The sequence below is a fragment of the Ictidomys tridecemlineatus genome, chromosome 7 (assembly GCF_052094955.1).
Source record: "Ictidomys tridecemlineatus isolate mIctTri1 chromosome 7, mIctTri1.hap1, whole genome shotgun sequence".
NCBI lineage: Eukaryota > Metazoa > Chordata > Mammalia > Rodentia > Sciuridae > Ictidomys > Ictidomys tridecemlineatus.
Genome location: NC_135483.1, coordinates 63,111,354 through 63,124,115, shown reverse-complemented (window position 1 = coordinate 63,124,115; position 12,762 = coordinate 63,111,354). Strand labels below are relative to the sequence as shown.

Below are 12,762 nucleotides of genomic sequence, written 5' to 3'. Positions count from 1 at the left end.
CAAATGTTAAGTCCTTGAGAGCCAAAATTCTGGGAGACTTTTCCAGGAGCACATCGGTAGGTTCATTCCCTGCTCCAGACTTACAGCATGACCTCATGACCAAGCTGAAAAATGAAAACCACTGCCAGCATCTTCCCTGAAGTTGAAAACACTTCCAGCTTAACAGTTTTCACCTATAGTTGCTCACAGCTCACCCAGAAGGGGAGCTTGAATATGAGCCTTAGCTTAGCAGCCTCTCAGCTTCTGTTACGCAAAAAATACAACCTAGTTCAAGTGACAGTAAGGAGATACTGATAGCAATAATTTGCAGATGGTATACTTTGAAAATTCATGGTCATTATGAAAAAACACTTACTACCCACCTGCCTGTTTAGAGGACAGGGAAGCAAGTTTGTAGAGGATATGACCTTCAGGTTCTCTCATGCCTAAAAAGCCAGAGAGTGCTATGCCCCTGTGTCCCATCATGACTTCCTGTCAGTAATCCTGTTCCACATCTCTTTTTGCACTTGCAGTAAGCCATGTTACATCTTCCTCCTCCTTAATCCATATTTATATTGGTACATTATGATTGTACATAATGGTGGGGTCTGTGTTACATATCCATACATGCACATGATATTACAGTATAATCTGGCCAATATCATTCCCTATTTCTCCTTTTCCTCCCCTCCTCCCTCCCACTGGTCCCCTTTCTCTATTTTACTGATCTTTCTTCGACTTTCGTGAGATTTCCCCTACCTTTCTTTTCCTTTTATCTCTCTAGCTTCAACATATGAAAGAAAACATGATTCTTGATTTTCTGAGTTTGGTTTATTTTACAACATAATGTCCTCATGTTCTGTCCATTTTCTTGCATATGAAATTTTATTTTTTATGGTCACATAAAACTCCATTGTGTATACATACCACATTTTCTTTATCCAGTCATCTGGTGATGGACGCCTAGGCTGGTTCCATAAATTGGCTATTGTGAATTATGCTGTTATAAACACAGGTATGCATGTGCTGTTATAGTGTGATGACTTTAATTCTTTAAGATACCAAAGAGTGGTATAGCTAAGTCATACAGTAGTTTCATTCCTATTCTTTTGAGGAAACTACATACTGATTTCCATATGTAAAAGTGTTCATTTTTAAAAATTTTATCTGATGGCCCTTTATATTTTTTTCTTTTGAGAAGTGTCTATTTAGCTCATTTGCCCACTTATTAATTGGGCTATTTGGTTTTTTAATGTTACATTTTTTGAGTTCTATGTATATTCTGGATATTCATCCTCTGTCAGGAAAGTAGCTAATAAAGATGTTCTCTCATTCTCTGGGTTCTCTTTTCACATTCCTAATTGTTTTCTTTGCTGTTCAGAAGCTATTTAATTTAATATAATCCCATTTATTAACATTTGGCATTATTTCCTGAGCCATAGGTGTCCTATTGAGAAAGTCATTGACTGTGTGTGTGTGTTGCAGTGTTGACCCTACATTATCTTCTAGGAGTTCATAGTTTCTGGTCTACTTCCAAGGTCTTTGATTCATTGTGAGTTGATTTTTGTGCATGATGAGAGACAAGGGTGTAGTTTCATTCTTCTACATGTGGATAACCAGTTTTCCCAGCATAATTTGTTCAAAAGGCTATTTTTTTCTCTAATGTATGTTTTGGCCACCTCTGTCAAGGACTAGATGACTGTATCTGTGTGAATTTGTCTCTGTGTCTCCTAGTCTGTATCATTTTTCTGTCTAACTGTTTTTATGTCATACCATGAAATTTTTGCTACTACCATTGTGTTGTATAATTTGAAGTCAATGCCTCTAACATTGTTTTGTTGTTGTTGTTGTTGTTATTGTTTTGATTTAGAATTACTTTGACTATTCTGGGTCCTTTATTCTTCCAAATAAATATTAGGACTTTGTTTTCTAGTTCTGTGAAAAAATGTCATTGATATTTTTGATGGGAACTACATTGAATCGGTATATTGCTTTTGGGCAATATGACCATTTTAACAATATTAATTCTGCCTATTGTGAACATGGGAGATCTTTCCATCTTCTTGTTCCTTATTCAGTTTCTTTGTTCTGTGTTCTGTAATTTTCATTGTAGAGGTTGTTTACCTCCTTGGTTAAATTTATTTATAGGGTTTTTTTTTTTAGTCTATTGTGAATAGAATTGCTTGCCTGATTTCTTTCTTCACAGATTCATTATTGTTGTATAAGAAAACTATTGATTTTTTAAGCTCATTTTGTAACCTGCTACTTTGCTGAATTTGTTTATAAGCTCTAGCAGTCTTCTGGTGGAACTTTTTGGATCTTCTAAGTACAGGATCATATCACCTGAAAATAGTAAAAATTTGATTTCTTCCTTTCCTACTTTTATACCTTGTATTTCCTTCTTTTGCTTAATTGCTCTGACTAGAACATCTGTATATAATGTGATATATTTAATATTCAATATAATTCTATATTGAATAAGAGTAGAAAGAATAGACATCCTTGTCTTGTTCTCAGTTTTAAAGGAAATGCTTTCAATTTTTCTCCATGTACTGTGATGTTGGTTTGGGATTTGTTGTACATGGACTTTATGATGTTGAGGTAAGTTCCTTACATTTTTAGTTTTTTCAGTATTTTCATCATGAATAATGAGTCTGAATTTTGGCAAAGGCTTTCTCTGCATTTATTAAAGAGTCTGTGATTTTTTCCTTAGTTCTATTTATTTGATGAATTACATATATTTATTTGCATATGTTAAACTATCCTTGCATCCCTGGAATAAAACCAACTTGGTCATGATGTACAATCTTTTTAGCATGTTGTTGAATACAATTTGCTAATTTTTATTAAGAATTTTTACATTGACATTCATCAGAAATATTGTTTTATAATTTTCTTTCCTTGATATGTCTTTTGTGGTTTTGGTATGACAATGACACTGGCTTTATAGAATGATTTGGAGCTATTCCACCCCTTTCTATTTCATGGAATAATTTAAGAAGTATTGGCATTAGTTCTTCCTTAAAAGACTGGTAGAATTCAACTTTTAATCCATCTGGTCCTGGGCTTTCGTTTGCCTTAGGCTTTTTATTACTGCTTCTGTCTCACTACTAGTTCTGGTCTGTTTAGGTTTACGGTGTCCTCTTCAATTTTGGCAGGCCATATGTGTTTACAAATGTATCTATTTCCATTAGATTTTCCAATTTCTTAGAGTAACATTTTCAAAATAATCTCTAATGATCCTCTGGATTTCTGTGGTGATTTCTCCTTTTGCATCTCTAATTTCATTGACTTGAATCTTCTCACTTTTTCTTTTTCCTTTAGTTAGTTTGGTACAGGTTTATCCATCCTGTTTGTTTTTTCAAAGAACTAGCTCAGTTTCATTGATTCTTTGTATGTTTTTTTTAATTTTCTATTTCATCAATTTTGGCTCTGATCTTAATTATTCCCTTCCTTCTAATCATTTTGGAATTGGTTTGTTCTTGTTTTTCAAGGGCCTTGAGATGCATTATTAGGTTATTTATTTGAGATCTTTCTGATTTTATTATATGGGCACTCATATCTATAAACTTTCCTCCCAGAAATATCCTCATAGTGCCCCAAGTGTTCTGGTATGATATATCATTATTCATTTGATACTAAGAATTTTTTTATTTTCTCTTCTGATTTCTTCTATCATTCATTCATCATTCAAAAGTGCATTATTTAACCCCATGTGGTATGTAGTTTCTATAGGGTTTATTTGATGTTGACTTTTAATTTCATCCCAGTGTGATCAGATAAGATGTGAGGAATTATATCAGGGTTTTTTTTTTCCCCCAACAGTTGTTTTGTGGCCTAAAATACAATCTATTTTTGAGAAGTTTCCATGAGTACAAGAAGACAGTGAATTCAACTGTTGTTCCATGCATCTTTATCATCTTTAACTATTCTCATTCAGTGGTGGTTATGTTGGGCTTCATAATTCATTACATAAATAATGTTTCTCATAAGAGAAATGCATTGATTCAAGTGCTGTGTAATATTTAGTGAAAATACCTAGTTATCTGAAAAGTAGTCAGTTTATAAACTCAAAATCAGACTTACATATAAAATCATTGTAGAAGTGCCATTAGTGTGAAAGGAGAAACACATGTACCAAGACATTAGCCTTCTTTGTTCTAGACAATGGGAAGCAATTTTTTGGACCATGTTCTGAAATTGTAATTCTGATGTCCTTCAACCTGCCACTTCCAATAATGATAGTGGGGGAGACAAGTGCACTTATTTACTGCCAAAGAGTAGGTTAACTGTAGTACTAGTTTGTACACTGTAGTTTTTAGGCATTAATAAGCATATTTCCGTTTCTTCAGGGCCATGAGAACAGCATGCAAAAGGGCATGTTGTTAAAATATTCCATCACTACAAAACAGTGCAGCTGTAACTTATGATGAATTTGTAGTTCTGCAAACTTTGTAACATAAATAAAACAATCATTCCAAATTCACAAATGCCTTCAGATTGCAAAACTGATACATGACCCTTGTACGCAATTTGTGAAGCACAGAGAAAAACGATAAAAAAGGATTATTCTTTATCCCAATACCCAGAGATACTGCCCAGATTCTCGTCAATGCTATATGTGCACATTCACAATGATTACAGATATAGTAGCAATATATATTGTGCCAATAATAATAGTTGTGCCATGCAGTTCTAAGCACTCTACATTATGTTCACTCATTAAGTCTTACAACAATCCTCTGCAATTAAGATCATTAAAATTCCTATTTTACAACTGAGAAGACTGAGATATAAAGATGAGTTTAAGTTTTGTCCAAAATCAATATTAGTATGAGTTTCCTAGGGCTGTCATAACAGATTACCACAAACTGCATGACTTAAAGCAATAAAAATTTATTCTGCCGACCAGAGTCTGAAATGAATGTAGTCTGTTCCTTCCAGTGGCTGGGAGGAGAATCCATTCCTCTCCCCTGTCTCCCAATGGCAGCTGGTGGTACTTGGCTTGTAGATATATAGCTCTGGGCTCTGCCTCTGTATTAACCTCCTCCCTGTACCTTCTCCTCTTCTCTTCTTTGGTAAGGACACATATCATTGAATTTAGGGACCAACCTAATCCTGGATGATCTCATCTCAAAATCATAAACTTGATTATATCTGCCAATTCCCTTTTGCAAAATTAGGTTCTGGGTGGATCTCTCTTCTGTGGGGACAGCATTGGCTTTTAGCCCACTACAATATTAGAATCACAGTCTCATCCCAGGCTTTCTAGCTTGGAAGTCTATGTTTCTACACATAACCTCATGACATATATATTGTTGTTGTAGAATGAGATCATGCTGCATGCTGTACCTTTTTTTTTTTTTTTTTCGGTGCTGGGGTTGAACTCAGGGTCTCCTACATGCTATACCTGCTAGGCAAGTGCTTTGTGACATTGAGCTATTCCCTCAGCAATCTTCACTTCCCCTGACCACCCCTAATACTAGGGATTGAACCCAGGGCCTTGGACATGCTAGGCAAGTGCTTTACCACTGAGCTATACCACAACCCTCAGGCTGTAGTTTTAAGATGATCATTGTGAAATTTTGGTTGCCAGTTTTCATTACAGACAGTTGAGTAACGGCAGAGAAATCGTCTGGGAAATCTCCATTTCTGGGCCTAGGGCAGGCTCTGCTTTGTCAGGTGTAAGATGAGCTCATTATCAACTTTGATCTGGAGCCGAATAAACTTCAGCCAGTGGATAAACATGCTGCCAGTAAGCGGAAATTGTTACCCTACAGAGTGACTGAGTTATGTGAGCTTAGGGGCTTCTGGACAGGAAAGCAATTCCCAGTCTCTAGGAGGTCCTTCCACAATATGCTGAAACTGTGCCAAGCAAATGACCTGTGACCTCACAGCTCTCCTGGAAACTTCCTTGCAGCCCACAAAGTACCAGTCTGAGATGTTGGATGAGACTGACAGGTAGCTGGGAAAGCACATGTTGGCATCAGTGTGTCGCTGAATGACAGTGAAGACGGGAATTGGCAACCAGTCATTTAATTTATCTCTGAATTGCTATAGAAATAATGCCTTTTTCCTATAGGCCTCAAGCATTTTATAACATATATTTTCATTAATCTCTCAAGGTTCCAACTAGGAAGATGATATAGAAGTCATGCTAAAAAAATTTAATGGTTAAGAAAAATTTAATTTTTTAATCCATCATAAATTGTTCATAGGCGATATTTATTTTGTTCTGTTTTCACAAAATGAGAAGAAGAGCTAAGTCTTAAAACTTCCAGATCACATTATAGAAGTGATAAATTAAAAAATCATTTAGAACCAAATATATTCAATCCATCTTCCTTGGTTTGTTTGTTTTTATTTTTTTATTTTTTAACTAGATGGGATGTTTTCCTGAAGGTTTACTTGCTGCTGAATAGTAATATTTTGTCCTCTGTCTTTCTGCAGTTGAATAACTTGGTTTGTTAAACACATCATTAAAGTGTGTAAGCCCTGTTCTTTTAGAGGGGAGAGGTGTTTATTGCTGTTCCTACACACAAGTAGCTAGAATTCACACACATGCATATCTACTCCTCCAAAGGGAATGACAGTTCCCACACTGAAAACGAATTGTAGTCCAAGCATTTGTTCATTGAAATAACTTGAGAAGTTGGAGTCCGTTTTCCTATAGCAGTAGTAAATGATGTGAATGCTCCTGGGCCGGCCACAAAGACTTTTTAACTCATGATTTTCTTAATAAGGCTCTAGCACCAATGACTATATGCAATAATGTTTCTGCAGGGAAAATGCGACTACACTGAAGTCACATGACTTTGCTTTCCCTCTTACTAAGTTCAGCTTTGCACAACTCACAAAACCTCACTGAGCCTCAATTTCCTCATCTATAAAATGGGAAGAACAGATGTATGCATTTGTGTGGTTTTGAGAAATAAAACAATCCATATGAATGCACTCAGAACTGTATTTCCAAGTGTTTTGTAAAACATTCACTCTGTATATTTAAACTTTTATTATCCTCTTGTCTGGCTGCTTCAGAAATCAGGACATCTGTCTTTGTTGTTCCAGGGAGCAAGTCCAAGCACTCCTGCAACATCGGGGATGGGTCTTGACACCTGAAATGTGACTGACTGGCATGAGAAGGGAGGCTTGTAGGAGTTAGGAAAGGGATCTCTCCCCATGAAGGACTGAGAGACTGGGCTCCACACCAAGCAGTATCCAAGAGAGTCTATAATAAAGGCCCTAGAGATAGAAGAGGTTCTTTGTGATGTTAATCTTCTTTTAGTGGACTGATTTTGTGTGTGTGCGCACACACACACACACACACACACACACATGCCATGCCATGCCATGCCATGGGTTGGATCCGGGTCTTTGCATGTGCTTAGTGTGCAATCTGCCACTGAGGTACATCCCTAGCCTTGTACTCTTTTGATGTTAAACAAAACGACAAATACTATGTTCATATCTCAGATGAAGATTTGTTAGATATATTCTGTAAAATGTAATATGAAGCGTGAAGTCCTAACCAAAAATGCGGTGCAGAGAATTAATAGAATTTTAATACTGAAAGGAGCCTTAGAGTCCATCTTGTCTGCCTCCGGTGGGGAAACTGAGGCCCGCCGGTGAAGTGCTAGTTAGCAACAGTCATAACGAGAACACAGGTGTCCTAACTTCAGAGAAATGCTCTCTGCAGAAAAAGAAAGTCTGTGTGTATGAGGAAGAGAGAGAATTCTAAGAGGAAGTGGTGATAACACCATTTAACATTTCACTTGCAGTGTGTGTCAGTGTTTCCAATGAAGTCAGAACTAGGGAACTTCAGTAATCAGAATTAATTTGAGCCGTGTTCCATTTTTGTTTTAATTTTTCCTGAGCTCTTGACCCTATCCTATATTCCACTTAGCAGGCTTAAATTCCTTGCTGGCCACCTCAACTTGGCATCTACAAAGACCAGGACTGTTTCCTACAACCATGATCTTACACTCAAGTGTGGGTCTGCCGTGAAACCAATCTAGGGACTTCCTACTTAGGATCAGCCTGTCACTGAGAGAGCTGGATTTGTCTCTATGTGATTCCTTTGGTTGAAAATTGAAACCATGTCCTTTGTCTACTCACAACATTTTAGCAAAGGTCACTGAATATTATCCTTTGAGGTTTTAGGTGGAAGACTCTGTGGCCACCTAGTGCCATTACTTAGCATTATTAATAATAATCAATGGTAATTCTCTGGAAAATTATAGCCATTAAGTATGCCCTGATACCATTATATCATTATCATTAATTACATTTATAATAATTTGAGAAATTGAGGGCTGTTATTAATATTACTTAATTGCATGACCACATATTCTTTTATCTTTTGAAAAAACAGGCGTAGACTTGATGGCAAGACACTCTAACAGTAAGCCAAGGTAGCCATCCAGCCCCCTCCACCTCCACCCCTTCCTGAGTCTTCAGAGAAGGGTCCTGGGACCTCTTTCAGGATGAACTCTCAAATTCTACCCCTAGTAGCTTTGCTGGTTTTTAGCTCTTGTATGTTATGATTTGACTGTAATTTAATTATAATTGGTGGAGCTTTGCTCACAAGGCGAGTGGCCTAAAAGTTCTTTCTTTGCCTTGCAATGAGCCTTTGGTTTTTATTCAGATGAGATACGTAGATGTTTGACATCTTCATGCTCTGACTCTTTCTGCTGTGTGAACCCTCAGCCTTTCTCAGGAAGGTGATATAGGTCTGGTTTAACCCTGGAGTCATTCCAGTCTAGATATGGCCTGGGTGAGGTTTTCCTGTCTTTCCCTTTGCCCTTTTAGGTTAATTGTGTCTTCACCATTATTTATTCCACCTCTAGTAACTGAAGGGAGACACATTTTTTTTAAGTATTCAAAAGGAAACTACATTAAGTAATGAAGTATCTTTGCTATTTTTCTAAAGGAATGTAGAAAAGAAAATTAAAGGACAGATATAAGTCTGACACTTTCCAATAGAGTTTTGTAAGCCCTAAAAAAAAATAAAAAGGGATACTCACACATTGCTGATGGAACTGCAGATTATGCGACCATTATGGAAAACAGTATGGCGATTGCTCAGAAAACTTGGAATGGAACCACCATTTGACCCAGCTATCCCTCTCCTTGGTCTAGACCCAAAGGATTTAAACTCAGCATACTACAGTGACACAGCCACATCAACGTTTATAACAGCTTAATTCACAATAGCTAAACTATGGAACTAACATAGGTGCCCTTCAACAGATGAATAGATAAAGAAAATATGGTACATATATACAATGGAATATTATTTAGCCTTAAAGAAGAATGAAATTATGGCATTCGAAGGTAAATGGATGAAGCTAAAGAATATCATACTAAGTGAAATAAGCCAATCCCCCCAAGAAAAACAAAGTCTGAATGTTTTCTCTGATATACAGATGCTAATTTATAATAAGGAGGTGGGGCTACAGAAAAATAGAGGTACTTTGGATTAGGCAGAGAGAGAGGAGTGAAGGGACGGGACGGAAGGGGGTATGGGGGTGGGAAAAATAGCAGAATGAATCAGATATTATGACCATATGTACATATATGACTACATGAGTAGTGACTCTGCATCATGTACAACCAGAAGAATGAGAAGTTATACTCCATTTATGTATGATGTGTCAAAATGCATTGTACTATCATGTATAACTAATCAGAACAATTTTTTTAAAAGCCATTTAACAACCCTTTGTAGTACTTCCAAGATTTCTTGTTTTTTTTTTTTTAAAGATTAGTTAATGGATAACACTAATCCATACTTGACAATATATCTGAAAAGCCACAAGCTAGTGCTTCTTAAGTCCCACCTTTACACGCACTGGTGTTCCATGAGTGACTAGTATGTTCCAATGCTAATAGCTTCTCCCAATTCACAGGGAACTGAACTTAGTAATGGAACGTTTAAGGTTTGTAAACATTTCTCAGTCTTTGGTTTTGTTACACCATCAGAATCTAGTGAAAAGCATCACTTTGTAAAAACTAGATTTTTCTATTTAGAGAAATAGAAAACTTAGAGTTACCTCCAGTGTTTGAAGTAGCGTTCAGATTCTCTGCCATCCCAAAATACCTTTGAGAACCACTTGTCTTTGCTGCACAAAATAGACTTCACAAATTCTGTAGATTCTTGATGTGTCTTCACCTTTTTCAGTTTTCTCAAATGAAGTCTCACGAGGAGTGTCCTCAAGGTAATTATTTCTTGGTAGCATTACACTACTTCCCAAATATTTCACCTCTTTTATTATTTCCCTATTTTTTCTATACTTTTTTCTTTGTTTTAAAACCTCTATCATTAGCTGAATTTCTGTTATGTGCCAATCATATGCCTCCCAGGTCTCTGGGATTGCAGGCACCCACCACTCCTACTGGCTGACACTTTATTATGAAACAGGCTTTGCATTAGATAATTTTGGCCAGTTGGAGGCTAATGGAAGTGCTCCGAGCTTGTTTAACGTAGCTTAGGCTAAGCTAGGATGTTTGGCAGAGCAGGTGTATTGAAGGTACTTATGATTTAGAGTATTTTCATTTTATGGTGGGTTTATCAGGTTGCAGCCCCTCTGTAAGTCAAGGAGCATCAGTAACTTGCCCCAGGTCACATAAGCAATAAATGCTGGGGCCAAGAGATTTTAGTGTTCCTTCCTTCAAAGACCATAACTTTTCCATTAGGTTAAGTTCCTCTCCCCACTTTCTCTTCTGCCTTATGATCGATCCCCTTTGTTTTTCTGTTTCTTTTTGATTTACATACAGTACAATATGCATATCGTAAGAGTTAACCATCTTAACTCTTAAGTGTTGGGTGTAGTGACATTAAGTTCATCGACTTTGTGCTATAGTCATGACTTCATATTCAGAACTCTTGTCAGCTTGTAAAACTGGAACTTTGCACCCATTAAACACTAACTCCCTACTATCTCCTTCCCTCCAGCCCCTGGCCACCACCATTCCTCTTTCGGTCTGTGATTCTGACTACTGTAGGATCTCACATAGTAGAATTATTTTGTGACTGTCTTATTTCAGTTAGCATAATGACCTCAGAGTTTATCCATGCGGCAAATGTCAGAATTCCTTCTTTGTCAGGAGGATAACTATTCCATTGTGTGTGTGCGCGCCACATTTTGCTTATCTGTCTATTCACTGATGAACACATGAGTGGCTTCTGCCATTTGGCTCTTCTGACAGTGCTGCTGTGAACATGGGTGCTGCCTTCTGTTTTGAGTGCACATTTCTCTTCTAACTAACTAGTAGGCTTGTCTGGGGCCCACTGCCTATTCCCTCTGACAACACCAAAACCTAGAAAATGACTGCCTAACTGTTGAAGCAATGGGTCATTCCCCTCTTTATCGGGAGGGACCAAGTATTTGTAGTTTTCTTTTCAGGTTTGGTTTTGCATGATAATGATTGTCATTTGCTTCTGAGTCTATATTTCTGTCCTTTGTTATCCTTGGATGGAACTCTTTATACCTTCAGAGAACTTGTGTCAAACAACCAAGAAACACATATTTACTGAGTGCAGGACAACTCCCCTTGACTATGCTGAGACAGTGCATAGTCAAGGGGAGTGGAGAGGTGGAAAGCAGAAGTAGAAGTTTGGTTCACAACTTCAGTGTATCTTTAATTTGCAGGTATTAGGTACTTTATCAGTTACTTAAAATAATTTGTAATGCTTACTGTCAAATTCCTTCAAAGGAGAGTTATTCTCTGCTGGAATGATTTTGCCTGTCCTTCTAACCCTCCAACCTGGGACATTTGGTAATGACTGGAAACACTTCTGATTGTCACAAGGGGTATGGGACATGGCACTGCCATCTAGTGGATGGAGGCCAAGGATGCTAATAAACATCTTCCTGCATAAGACAGCAGAAAATTATCTGATCCAGATATAATCAATGCTGAGCTTGAGAAGCCCTGCAATATGTAATATTGCTCAATTTATATTGATAATTCATCTAGTAAGGAAAATAAAATGACACCAGTCATTTTCTGAAGAAAAGTGTCTTTGTGATAATATGGTTACTTGAAATCAAACTATCATTTCTCCTGTTATAAATGTGGCTATTTACTAATGCACGATAATTTCAAATGCTTAAGTGAAACTTTAATTAATCTATAGAAAATTTCACTATAAAAGCATAACTTAGCATTTAATGTATTAATATCATAATTAATATATATCTTAAAAGTAATATTCACTTTATAAAGAGATGATCATAAACTCATAGCTTATAAACTTACTTTGGATTAGAAAGACAAAGTAAGACTCCGGCTGATCTTCATCATGTAACTTGTTCCTCCTGCATATTCTATCTGCATATTGCTTTGTTTAGACTAACATTATATTTAGATCCTGGTCCCCATACAGATCACTTAGGAGGAAGTGCTAGAGGCTCTATAGGATGTTTTGTAGCATTGATTTAAAATATTCCATGGATAACCCACTTGCATAGCAGATGATACTAAAAATATAAACAAAATTCATTCCCAATCTGCCCATTTTTCTCATCCAGAATACTAGCGGGGAAACACCTCATTTGGTTATCGACTTTCTGGTCACTGGATTTAAGGCTCATTTCTTCCATAAAATGAAACCTGAACAAAGAAAGGAGTTAAAGAATCATTTGGAGGTGTGTAGTCCATGAAGTCACTGATCAGGAAGTTGTCCTGTATGGGAGCCACCAGGGCATGCATGTAAATGCTTACCTGACTAAACAAGCATCTCTTAGGACTGGCTGGAATAATTACAGGGCTTGAAATAAG

At 36.9% G+C, this 12,762-nt stretch overlaps 1 protein-coding gene across 4 annotated transcripts in view; it reads left to right on the top strand.

Annotated features, from left to right (window-relative positions):
- Asph (aspartate beta-hydroxylase) overlaps positions 1 to 12,762 on the top strand; it is a 213,439-nt gene that overhangs the window by 198,031 nt on the left and 2,646 nt on the right. The gene's annotated exons all lie outside the window — the stretch shown is intronic.